Source organism: Mauremys mutica, chromosome 23 (assembly GCF_020497125.1).
Source record: "Mauremys mutica isolate MM-2020 ecotype Southern chromosome 23, ASM2049712v1, whole genome shotgun sequence".
Taxonomy (NCBI): domain Eukaryota; kingdom Metazoa; phylum Chordata; order Testudines; family Geoemydidae; genus Mauremys; species Mauremys mutica.
In genome coordinates this window covers 10,364,421-10,377,089 of record NC_059094.1, presented here as the reverse complement: position 1 = coordinate 10,377,089, position 12,669 = coordinate 10,364,421, and positions in this window count along the sequence as shown.

The window sequence follows — 12,669 nt, the reverse complement described above, 5'->3', positions numbered from 1 at the left end:
AAGAACTTCAAAAAGATCTCACAAAACTAAGTGATTGGGCAACAAAATGGCAAATGAAATTTAATGTGGATAAATGTAAAGTAATGCACATTGGAAAAAATAACCCCAACTATACGTACAACATGATGGGGGCTAATTTAGCTACAACGAGTCAGGAAAAAGATCTTGGAGTTATCGTGGATAGTTCTCTGAAGATGTCCACGCAGTGTGCAGAGGCGGTCAAAAAAGCAAACAGGATGCTAGGAATCATTAAAAAGGGGATAGAGAATAAGACTGAGAATATAGTATTGCCCTTATATAAATCCATGGTACGCCCACATCTCGAATACTGTGTACAGATGTGGTCTCCTCACCTCAAAAAAGATATTCTAGCACTAGAAAAGGTTCAGAAAAGAGCAACTAAAATGATTAGGGGTTTAGAGAGGGTCCCATACGAGGAAAGATTAAAGAGGCTAGGACTCTTCAGTTTGGAAAAGAGAAGACTAAGGGGGGACATGATAGAGGTATATAAAATCATGAGTGATGTTGAGAAAGTGGATAAGGAAAAGTTATTTACTTATTCCCATAATACAAGAACTAGGGGTCACCAAATGAAATTAATAGGCAGCAGGTTTAAAACAAATAAAAGGAAGTTCTTCTTCACGCAGCACACAGTCAACTTGTGGAACTCCTTACCTGAGGAGGTTGTGAAGGCTAGGACTATAACAATGTTTAAAAGGGGACTGGATAAATTCATGGTGGCTAAGTCCATAAATGGCTATTAGCCAGGATGGGTAAGAATGGTGTCCCTAGCCTCTGTTCGTCAGAGGATGGAGATGGATGGCAGGAGAGAGATCACTTGATCATTGCCTGTTAGGTTCACTCCCTCAGGGGCACCTGGCATTGGCCACTGTCGGTAGACAGATACTGGGCTAGATGGACCTTTGGTCTGACCCGGTACGGCCTTTCTTATGTTCTTATGTTCTTATGAAGGAGTGTTCTCCCCAGTTTACAGATGGAAGATTCAGTGACTTGTCACAGAGGAAGCCTATGGCAGAGATGAGATCGGAATCCAGATCTCACAGAAGAGGTGTGTTGCCATAACCACAAGACCATCCTGCCTCTCCCAGGTAGGGTGTAGTGTCTGGAATTAAATTTAGGGCCTGATTTTCAAAGGTGGGGAGTCCCTGACTTCAACTGGAGTGGGAGGTACTTGGTGCTTCTGGGAAAGGGAGGGGGGGAATCAGGCCTTTAAAATCTGGAGGTGAATTAGAAAAAGGCCAACTGCTTTATGAAGACGCTCTATTCAATTACATGAGCAGGGATGTTGTCTAAGCAGTGCGATCAAGTCACACTCTTTTCCCCACAGGATGCCAATCACACCCCTCTCCAGGCTATCGAGTCACACTACCCGGCCAGAGAAACGTGTGGTCATCAGACCAGCTGTCACCAGCGGACCTAGCAACTACCGAGGTCGCAGTAACTGCTGCATGGATGATCTCCCTTACTGTACCCCAGTGCAATTCCACAGTAACTCCATTAACGTCAGTGGAGTTACACCTGGGCGACAAAGAGCAGAGTCCAGCCCACTGCATGCCGCAGTCCTCAGAAAGACAAGGCTGCTCAGGAAGGAGAACAGGTCTGACACCTCAATATTTGCTATTGTTTTAAGGTCTGACTGTGAGTCACAGGAGTTTTTTGACTGACTTTCTAATTACATGTCGATACATATTACACATAGCAATAGTTAATAGGCCAGATTCTCAGCTGATGTAAAGCAACAGAGCTCCATTGACTTCAATGGAGCTATGACAACTTACACTGACGGAGGATGTGACCCAATGAATTTAGAACGGCTGAAGGCGACTGAGCACAACCTCTCTCTCCAAAGAGGTGGAATAGCACAAGCAGCAGAGCAAGCGTTTCATCTATAACGGCCCCGTCTACAACTAACGTCCGTCTCGGAGTAACCTCTCCCCACATTCATTACCTCTGGCCCTGCTTTCACCCTGCTCGGGGCTTTGGAGGGAGTCACAGGAGTGTGCTGGCCTCCTCCATTGCACTTTCATCCTCTCCTGCTTCACCTCGCCTCTGTTTCTGACTAGCTAACGCGACATCGCCGCCCCCATCAACTCAAGAGCTTCCTGTCTAAAAGACTACAGGCACCTATGGGGCAGGGGCCATCATTTAATACGTTTGTACAATAGCTTTACCGCCACCCAGACTCCAGTTCTCCAGTGTCAGCCCAGGCTCACGGGTGGGAGACTCGGCCCTCCAGCTGCATCCTGCCAGAGTCAACTCCTCCCAGGGTTATTCAACAACACGGAGAGAACGCCGCAGCCACCACCAGTCCACTGTGACCCTCTCTTTGCCTCTGCAGGGCCAGAGCAGAGTTAAGCACTTACAGGCACGGTACTGGTAAGAGTTCTGCAAGAACCGTGCAGTGTCTAACCCTTTCCCTCCGGGGACTCAGCCAGGCTATGGTCTTGCAAGCTGCATCACTGCACAAGCCGAGGCTGCTCTCCTGCCAGTGCTGCCAGCCACCAACTGAACAGGGCTTTTCTCTTTTAAGGCCCTTCCTTCTGGCCCAAGGTGCCTTGCAGGTGTGGCAAGGCGGGGCTGCTTGAACCCATAACAGTTCCTTACCCCCTTCCTGTCCACTGTGGGGATTTGTACGTCTCCATAAGAGGCCCCCCAAGTGCTACTACCATATAAATGATAGACAGTCCCCCTGACCACTTCTCTCTCCTCCCTCGACTCCACACTGACACCCTCCCCTGCTCATTTCACATGGGGACCGCATCCAGCTTATTGCTCCCTGGCTGAGCCTGCAGCCCCTGTTCTTCAAAACATTTGAAAGGAATTTTAAAGCCAGCCATGGAGGGAATTAATCTACCGATCATAGGAAGGTCGGGCAGGAAGGGACCTCAAGAAGTCACCACGTCCAGCTGCCTGTCATGAGGCAGGACCATGTAAACCTAGACCAACCCTGACAGGTGTTTGTCCAACCTGGTCTGAAAAACTTTCAGTGACCGGGATCCCACAGCCTCCCTTGGAAGCCGATTCCAGCGCTTAACTCCCCTTCTAGTTAGAAAGTTTTCCTCATAGCTAAACTAAATCTCCCTGGCTGCCGACTAAGCCCATTGCGTCTTCTCCTACCCTCAGTGGGCATGGAGAACAATTGATCACGGTCTTCTTTATAACAGCCCTTATCATATGGCATAGGTGCCGACTCCATGGTGCTCCACCGGTAGCCCCCCTATCAGCTCCCCCCAGCACCGGCAGACCCCAGAGATCAGCATCTCCCTCCCCCTCCCGACGCCACCTGCCCACCCCAATCAGCTGTTTTGCGACAGGCAAGAGGCTGGGAGGGAGGGGGGCGGAGCGAGGACGCAACGCGCTCCGGGGAGGGGGCAGGAAGAGGCAGGGACGAGGCGAAGGGGAGGGAAGAAGAGGCAGGGCGGGGGTGGGGCCGAGCTGGGGGTCAAGCACCCCCTGGCACTTTGGAAAGTCGACGCCTGTGCCATATGCGAAGACTTATCAGGTCCCCCTTCTTTTAAGACTAAGACACGCCCAGTTATTTAACCTCCCCTCACGGTCAGGTTTTCTAAACCTTTGATCATTTTTGTTTCTCTCCTCTGGATTCTCTCCCATTTGTCCACCTCTTTCCTAAAGCAGGGCACCCCACGATGGACACAGTGATCCAGCTGAGGCCTCACCATTGTAAGGACAGCAGGACAATTACCTCCTGTGTCTTGCACACAACACTCCTGTTAATAGAGCCCAGAATGATATTAGCCTTTTTTGCATGGCATCACATTGCTAAATCATATTCAATTTGTGATTCACTTTAACCCTCTGATGCTTGTCAGCAGTACTACCACCTAGCCAGTTATTCCCCATTTTCATAGAATCGTAGGGCTGGGAGAGACCCTCAAGAGGTCATCTAGTCCAGTCCCCTGCACCCATGGCAGGACTAAGTATCATCTAGACCATCCCTGACAGATGTTTGTCTAACCTGCTCTTAAAATCCCCAATGATGGAGATTCTACCACCTCCCTAGGCAATTGATTCCAGTCCTTACCTATCCTGACAGGAAGAGTAGAAGAATTACTTCTGTCTTGCTTACAACACTCCTGCTAATACAGCCCAGAATGATGTTTGGGATTTTTGCAACAATGTTATACTGTTAACTCATATTTAGCTTGTGATCCACTATGACCCACAGATCCCTTTCTGCAGCGCTCCTTCCTAGGCAGTCACTTCCCATTTCGTATGTGTGCAACTGGTTGTTCTTTCCTAAATGGAGCACTTTGCATTTGTCCTTAGTGAATTTCATCCTGTTTACTTCAGACCATTTCTTCAATTTGTCCAGAGCATTTTGAATATTAATCCGATCCTCCAAAGGACTTGCAACCCCTCCCAGCCTGGTATCATCCGCAAGCTTTATAAGTGTACTCTCTATGCCATTATCTAAATCACTGATAGATATTGAACAAAACCAGACTCAGAACTGATCCCTGCGGGACCCCACTCAATACACCCTTCCAGTTTGACAGCAAACCACTGACAACTTCTCTTTGAGCGCGGCCTTTCAATCAGTTGTGCACCCACCTTACTGTAATATCATCTAGACTGCAATTCCATAATTTCCTTGGGAGATTGTCATAAGCCTTAATAATATCAAGATATATCCCGTCTCCTGCTTTCCTCCTATCCACTAGGCCAGTAACCTTGTCAAAGAAGGAAATTGGGTTGGTTCGGCCTGATTTGTTCTTGACAAACCATGCTGGCTCGTCCTCATCTCCCCATCATCTTCTAGGTGCTTACAAATTGATTGTTTAATCATTTGTTGCAGAATCTTTCCAGGTACTGAATTTAGGCCGACTAGTCCAATTCCCCAGGTTGTCTTTGTTCGCATTGTCAAAGATAGGTACCGTGTTTGCCCTTCTCCTCTGGGACCTCGCCCATCCTCCAGGAGTTCTCAAAGATAATTGCCAACAGTTCTGCCACTGCTTCAGCTAGTCCCTTAAGTACCCTAGGGTGAATTTCTTCAGGCCCTACGGACTTGAATACATTTAACTTATCTAAATATTCTTTAACCTGTTCTGTCCCTATTTTGGTTGGCATTCCTCCCCCCTTGTAGTTAATATTAGTTGTGTTGAGTATCTTGGTCACCATTAACCTGTTTAGAGAAGACTGATGCAAAATAGGCATTAAACACCTCAGCCTTCTTGATGTCATCAGTTATTAGCTCTCCTTGCCCATTAATTAGAGGGCCTCCACTTTCCTTCATCTTTCTCTTCTTCCTAAAGTAATTAAAGAGCCTCCTCTTATTGCCTCTTATGTCCCCTACTCTGTGTAACTCAGTTTGTGCTTTAGCCTTTCAGATTTTGTCCCTACACACTTGTGTTGTTCTTTTGTACTTCTCCCGAGCAATTCGACCAAGATTCCACTTTTCGTAGGATTCCTTTTTGATTTTCAGGACATTAAAGAGCTCCTGACTGGAAGAATAGTAAGAGGCCAATATGAATCTCTCTTTTCTTCGCACTGGGAGAGTCTGCAGTTGTGCCTTTAATATTGTCTTCTTGAGAAACTGCCACCACTCCTGAACTATTCTTTGCCTTCGATTTTCTTAGATCCATGCATGGCCCCGGCAACATCAATCAGTGAAATCTTTGGAGAAGCAAAAGGGGAAGGAGACAGCCTAAAGGTAACAAGAAGTCCGGTGGCACCTTAAAGACTAAGGGATTTATTTGGGCATAAGCTTTTGTGAGGTTTTTTTTACCCACGAAAGCTTATGCCCAAATAAATCCCTTAGTCTTTAAGGTGCCACCGGACTCCTTGTTGTTTTTGTGGATACAGACTAACACGGCTACCGCCTGATACTTGACAGCCTAAAAGGTGATGCCACTAGGGTGACCAGACAGCAAGTGGGAAAAATCGGGATGGGGTGGAGGGGTAATAGGTGCCTATATAAGACAAAGCCTTGAATATCGGGACTGTCCCTATAAAATCAGGACATCTGGTCACTCTAGATGCCACTCTCGTGTCAGCTTTACATTTGCATGATGCTCCTTAGTGTCTAGGGAAATGGTCTGATTTACCTCAGCATAAGGTTCTTTGAGTCTAAACACCACTGGCTTCCTGCAGATCTTCATTGAAACCAGCCCGTCTCCCAGTGGAGTTGATCCTAAGGGGACTGGCCACATCCTTCCTCATGTTCTTGTTTGTCAAGAAGAGCCGTCATCTACCCACTGCAGGAGAAAAAAGCAGCTCATGGGACATGACAAAGCCTCCGCGGTTCTACAGAAGACAGGGCACCTGGGAGCCCTCCCACACCCCCTCTGCTGTGGGGAACTGCAAGGCAGTCACAAACACAGGTGTCGAACTGCTGACAGCCATGCCTGCCGTGGGGACAGTCAGCAGCCAGCTCAGCGATGGAACAGCTCCCAGGCAAGTGCCAGCCGAGAGCTTCCCAAGCAAATAAATAGCACGGTCGGCTTTTGAAACGACTGGGTGATTTTATGACCATTAATAAACACTGGCTGTTATGTGCTAACATCAGGGCTCAGGAGAGCACTTGGGACTGGGTTGGCGACATCCAAGATTCAGAAAAGAGAACACTGGTTTGTTCAGTAGAGTTTGCGAAATTCTTTTGCTGGCTTCTACTTTCATGTAACTTTTATGCTTATTGTGGAGACCCCCAGGGGCTGGGTCATAATCAGGATTTGAACCCAGAACCCTTACCTCTAAAAAGCACAGGCCTCTACTGCATAAAACTAAGCATAAAAGCCTGGCTCCATTGGAACCAAAATTCCCATTAGCTTCAATAGGGCCAGGATTTCCTCTTAAACCTGCTAGTGTGAAGTACCAGCAGACTCATAGACACAGTTATTGAGTTAACGAATGGAGAGGCTCAAGCTGAAAGGGGTCTCAAGCTTTTTCCCCTCTAGTTACTAACTCAAATGTAACCTTCTGCTTCGGTGCTAAAGATGCAGTGTGCTAGGGTGACACCTGCCTGCAGAACTGAGTACCAAAGAGACACCCGCATCTGCCTGCCACGTGTGCTTCTTTCAGCTAAATAGGCGAGACCACAAAGAGGCACTGAAATAGCCAGGACAGAATGTGTCAATTCACCAGGAGTATGATAACCAGGTGTCATCATGGCTAGCTATACACACAGTCCTGTCTAGACCCACACTCGTCCTCCCCATGCACACCCTAGCCATAGACATTGCAAGATATAGTACACCACCAACACTGAGAAAGAGTCTATACACCCTGTTCTCTCTCTCTCACACACACACACACACACACTTTATGGTTTCTTTGCAAGCCTACACGGTATCTGAATTTCCAGCCTTCAACTCAACGCTGGCTTTGTCTGAGTGTCTGTCATGCTTATGCAGAGATCAGGGTCTGCAGGAGACCTATTTGATGGTCCGTGAATGATCAAATGAGAGCGAGCCAGAATAAAGACAGTGCGCACACGGCGGGCGGGTGTCTTTGTCTGCATCAGGCTGCATCCACAATACGGCATCTGTCCGGGCAGCGAGGAGGGGACACTTATCTACATCCAGAGGTGCTGACTTTTGGTTTTGCCGGTGGGTGCCCCACTCTGGCTCCCCTGAGGCCCCGCCCCCAACTCCACCTCTCCCTGACACAGCTCCGCCCCCTCTCCCGATACTCCCTCTCCCGAGTGCCCCCCGCCCGCTGTTGCTCACTCCTTTCTGCTCCCTCCTGCCCTAAGGGCAGTGAGCGGAGGCGGGAGCAGAGAGGATTGAGTGGCGGGGCAGCCCCACTCCACAGCTGATTGGTTCACACAGGGCCAGCTGCTGAACAGCTGATTGTGACAGCCCTGGGGCTGGCCATCAGCAGCCACCCCAATGGATACTGAGCACCCCCTATTTTTTCTCCGTGGGTGCTCGAGTCCCTGATCCCCCACGACGTTGGCGCCTATGTCTACGTTGAAAGATGGAGCACAGAAGACATAACCGATGCAAGTTCCATGCACTGCATTGAGCTAATCTGTCTGTTAGTCACCAGAGTGGGTGCCAGGGACCTTTCCTGACCTCTCTCTGTACATTCATCTGCACTTTAATGAGTACTTCAAGGGAAACGTATTAGTTATTCACAGAGTGGAAAAGGCCTGTGCATACTTATTAGCGCTCATTAGAGGGAACAGAGTTGCTGAAAGAGTGGGAGGTACAAAGGGGCAGATCTCTATTGAATGGCCCCAGCAAGCACTTTGTCACGCCTCCGAGCAGAGGTGGTACCATAACTCCGGCTGGACCCCTGCCTGTAGGATCCTGGCCCAGATGAGTGTGCATACATGACATCAGCATCCTTGCACACTCATGGTCTTAAACATGGTGTTTGGTAGCATAACAACAACCGCTATGGGGTGCCAGCAGGGATTTAACCCCAGGAACTTCAGCCCCACAACACAGCCCTCTATAATTCGTGCTAAAGGAGTAACTCCATCAGCTAGTAACAGTAGTAGGCACCTACCTTTGCTCACGCCCAGCCACCAGAGCCGGGATCGGCAACCTTCGGCACACGGCCCATCAGGGTAATCCCCTGGCGGGCCGCGAGACGTTTTGTTTACCTTGACCGTCCGCAGGCACAGCCCCCCGCAGCGCCCAGTGGCTGCTTCAGGGCACAATCATATTTTTTTAAGCCAAATCCTCGGCTGGTGTAGATTGACATCGATCCACTGAAGCCAAGGCAGCTACACTGATTTACAGCAACTCATATTATCTAGATAAATATCAGGGGTCCCTATCCACACTGGTCAGAGAAACTGAGCTAGTCCCCTGACAGCAGCAGGGCATGTATATTAGAGATCATGTATATCTGACCATCCCTAAGGTAACTGGATACTCTCATTATCCTTCCCCCCCGGAATGTCTCCATCTCATTACAGCCATTAGTTTGTCCAATGTGCAAACCATCCCACTGAATGCATCAGAGCTTCAGAGATGCCCACGGCAGCGAACCCCGGTGGGTCTAGCTGACTTGCCTTGCAAAACTCAGCAGCGAGAGGTGAGCCAACAGCTACCGAAGTGATGCGGAGCGAAGCTAGCAGCACTTACCATTATTGCCTACGAGGCCCAAACTCTCAGAGACCAACCGTACCAAGCAAATTCTTGTGGGGCCAGATCCTCAGCTGGTGTAAGTTAGGATAGCTCCACTACACTGCTTCATATCAGCTGAGGATCTGGCCCAGTGAGCCCAATTCTCCTCTTACTTTAAACTGTTTTTAACTCCATAATCGTCTGATTTTTCCTCTCTTGGAGCTGCACCATGGGAGTTTTGCGATTAACTTAGATGGGAGCAGGATTAGGCTCTTACAGAAATGTAAGTCAGGAGTAACTGAAGTCAATGGAGTTGCACTATTTTTGACACCAGTGTGACATTAGAATCGGGCCCATTGACTTCAATGGGATCGTTTTGGATTTCCACTGGTGTCAGTGAACAGGGAATCAGGATGAAAAGGTGAAACTGACCAGTCTAGTTTCACTGTCAAAGCTGAGCGATGGGCAAACTTTAAACAAGCCACCACCAAGGGTAACAATTACCTTACAAGCCAGATCTTCAGCTGGTGTAAATCAGCACATCTCCCTTGGCGTCAATGGTACTTCGCTGACTTACACCGTGTCAGGATCAGGTGTGTGTTTACGTGCTCTAGTATCACATACCAGACATTCATTTAAATAGGTGCCCAGCGAAATATACATCAGCCTTGGTAATCGTGACACTTTTGTTTTCATACAACGCATGGGACAAACTTCTGCTCCAAATGAGGCGGATTTAAATCCAGAGTGACTCCTCGGACTTCAGAGGAGTTACACCGATGCATCTGAAGTAACAGAGAAGAATCTGACCCATTAAATTCAGTCGTAGTTGAATCCATACAGAGTAGGCGAAATTTACTCTGTGCTTTTGCCCCTACCCATCACCAGTTCTATGTATCACCTAAATCTCACTCCGGGATTATTTCTGAGAGCTCCCCTAAATGGTCGATTGGTCTTTTGCTAGCCCTCGGCACAGGAGTGCGTGTCATCCAATAAGATCTGGGAAACGCACTTTGGCACAGATCAAAGATATTTAGGCTCCTACTGAAATCAATGGGCATGAGGAGCCCAAGTCCCTTTGTGGATACAGACCTTTGTTTGAACTCAACACTTCTCCGTTGAGTTTATTAGCCTCTCTTTAATTTGCTGAACGTTTCTCCCGCAGTCACAGAAAAGGGTCGGCTTCCTCCGGGGATGAAAAAGACTCCTAATAATTAGGACAAACAATCATTATGGTAGTAGAGCCTAGGAACGCCAGTCATGGGCCAGGAGCCCACTGGGCTGTACAGGCAGCACGGAACAAAAAGATGGCTCCTGCCCCAACGTCAAGCAAGCAAGTAGAGGTTCCCAAGCCCTGACCTACTGAGTCCTTCAGGGTGTGGCACTGAGTGAAATACTCAGAAAACCAAACAGTGGGGAGGGAAGTTGGGGGGTGGGTCCAGATCTGGAGAGGATCCCCCTCTTGAGAAGTGGTTGGCAGGAGTTCTGATTGCTGTTTCTGGCCTTGCATTTATCTACCGCCTTTCCTCCTGAAAATAGAGCCCAGCGTTCTTTGGCATTTTGAACCCAGCTGTTTCCAGTGTCCATCACCCACTCAGATTAGGGCACCGGGGTCAGGCTTTTGTCTTTGGGCTGATGGGCACCCTCACCCTCCCGAGACTCATCCAAGGGATGTTCTCATCTCCAAGGCCACCTGACCCTACTGACCACCCCCTTCCCTCCACAGATTTCTGTTCCCATCTCTCTGGCTGCCCCTGCCTTTCACTCACCACACTATAACCAGCCAGTGTAGGCAGTTCTCCCGGGCACATGCACACAACATTTAGTGCCTGATCCCAGACTCACTGAAGTCAGCAGAGATTCCCATTGGCTTCCATCAGCATGGGATGGAGCCCCTCGTGCACTATCACAACAAGCACGAATATCTCCGTTCTAGAATCAGTCTAGCGCCTAATGCACTGGACTGGACGAGTTGTGTTCTACTCCTGGCTCTGCCACTGACCTGCTGTGCAGACTTGGGTATGTCACTTTCCTTCTCTGAGCCTCTGTTTAACCTCCTACCCATCATCTTTATTTAGTTTGTCAGCTCATAGATTCATAGACTTAAGGTCAGAAGGGACCATTATGATCATCTAGTCTCCTGCACAACGCAGGCCACAGAATCTCACCCACCCACTCCTGTAACAAACCCCTAACCTATGTCTGAGTTATTGAAGTCCTCAAATCATGGTTTAAAGACCTCAAGGTGCAGAGAATCCTCCAGCAAGTGACCCCGTGCCCCACGCTGCAGAGGAAGGCGAAAAACCTCCAGGGCCTCTGCCAACCTGCCCGGAAGGAAAATTCCTTCCCGACCCCAAATATGGCGATCAGCTAAACCCTGAGCATGTGGGCAAGACTCACCAGCCAGCACCCAGGAAAGAATTCTCTGTAGTAACTCGGATCCCACCCCAGGGCGGGTCTACATTGCAGTTGTGCTTTGTGTGAGATTGCTCAGGTACGCCTACTTTAATCGAGCTAACCCAGGCATTGACAGCTCAGCAGTGCAGGCGATACAAGCCCACCCGGTACTTACTTGGGTGGCTAAACCCACCTGAAGTCCATGCTCCTGCAGCTTCACTGCTGTTGGTACTCGAGCTAGCTAAATTAAAGCTAGCCTGGGTGTGTCCACAGCTGTCCGTCTCCTGCCACAACAGGGCCCTGATCCTGGTTCCAGCTGTCACGGAGCGCACAGGCTCAGTGCCCTACTGGAATGGAGTTCGGACCAGACCCTCTTGCAGTGTGACAACCCCTCAGGGCACATTCTCCCTAGGGCAAGCCTCTTCGGTGGGCTGACCTTGGAGCCTTCAACACCCGTTTACACCATGAGCTCCCCATAGGGTGACCAGAGAGCAAGTGTGAAAAATCGGGACAGGGTGTCGGGGTAATAGGAGCCCATATAAAATAAAAGCCCCAAATATTGGGACTGTCCCTATAAAATTGGGATATCTGGTCACCCTAGCTCCCTGCAGTAAGTCGGCCTGAATGGAATACCTGGGGCAGGGGGGCTGGAACAATTTTTATAGTGGGGGTGCTGAGAGCCATTGAACCAAGCTGTAAACCCTGTATATAATGGAAACCACTTCAAGCCGGGAGGTGCTGCAGCACACCCCACACCTCTAATTCCAGCACCTACGCTGTCCCCAAAGGGCCCTGCACCCCAACTTTGCAGTCAGCAGTGACTCTCAGCCAGCAACGTAGAACAGAAAGGCTTATTAATCGTCAGCGACACAGCGTAGAACAGATCTTGCTAGCACAGAAAGTAGAGACACTCAGCAAAGTCCATCAATGGGGAGGATCCAGAGCCCAGAATCCTGGGCTGGGCTCTCCCCCTGAGTCCCAAACAGGAAATTGACTCACTTCCTGCACTGCCCACCCTCAGTCACGCCCAGTCGTCCCTCATCCGTCCTTTGTCTCTTTCCCGGGCAAAGAGATCACCTGGCCTCCAGCTCTCGCTTTGTTCTCCACCTCCTCCAGCTGGCTCTATGCAGAGAATGGACTCTGGACAGCAATTGCCAGGATATAGCGTGTCAGCCATTGTCTGTGACCAGGCAGCCAGCCCGCAGTCACACCT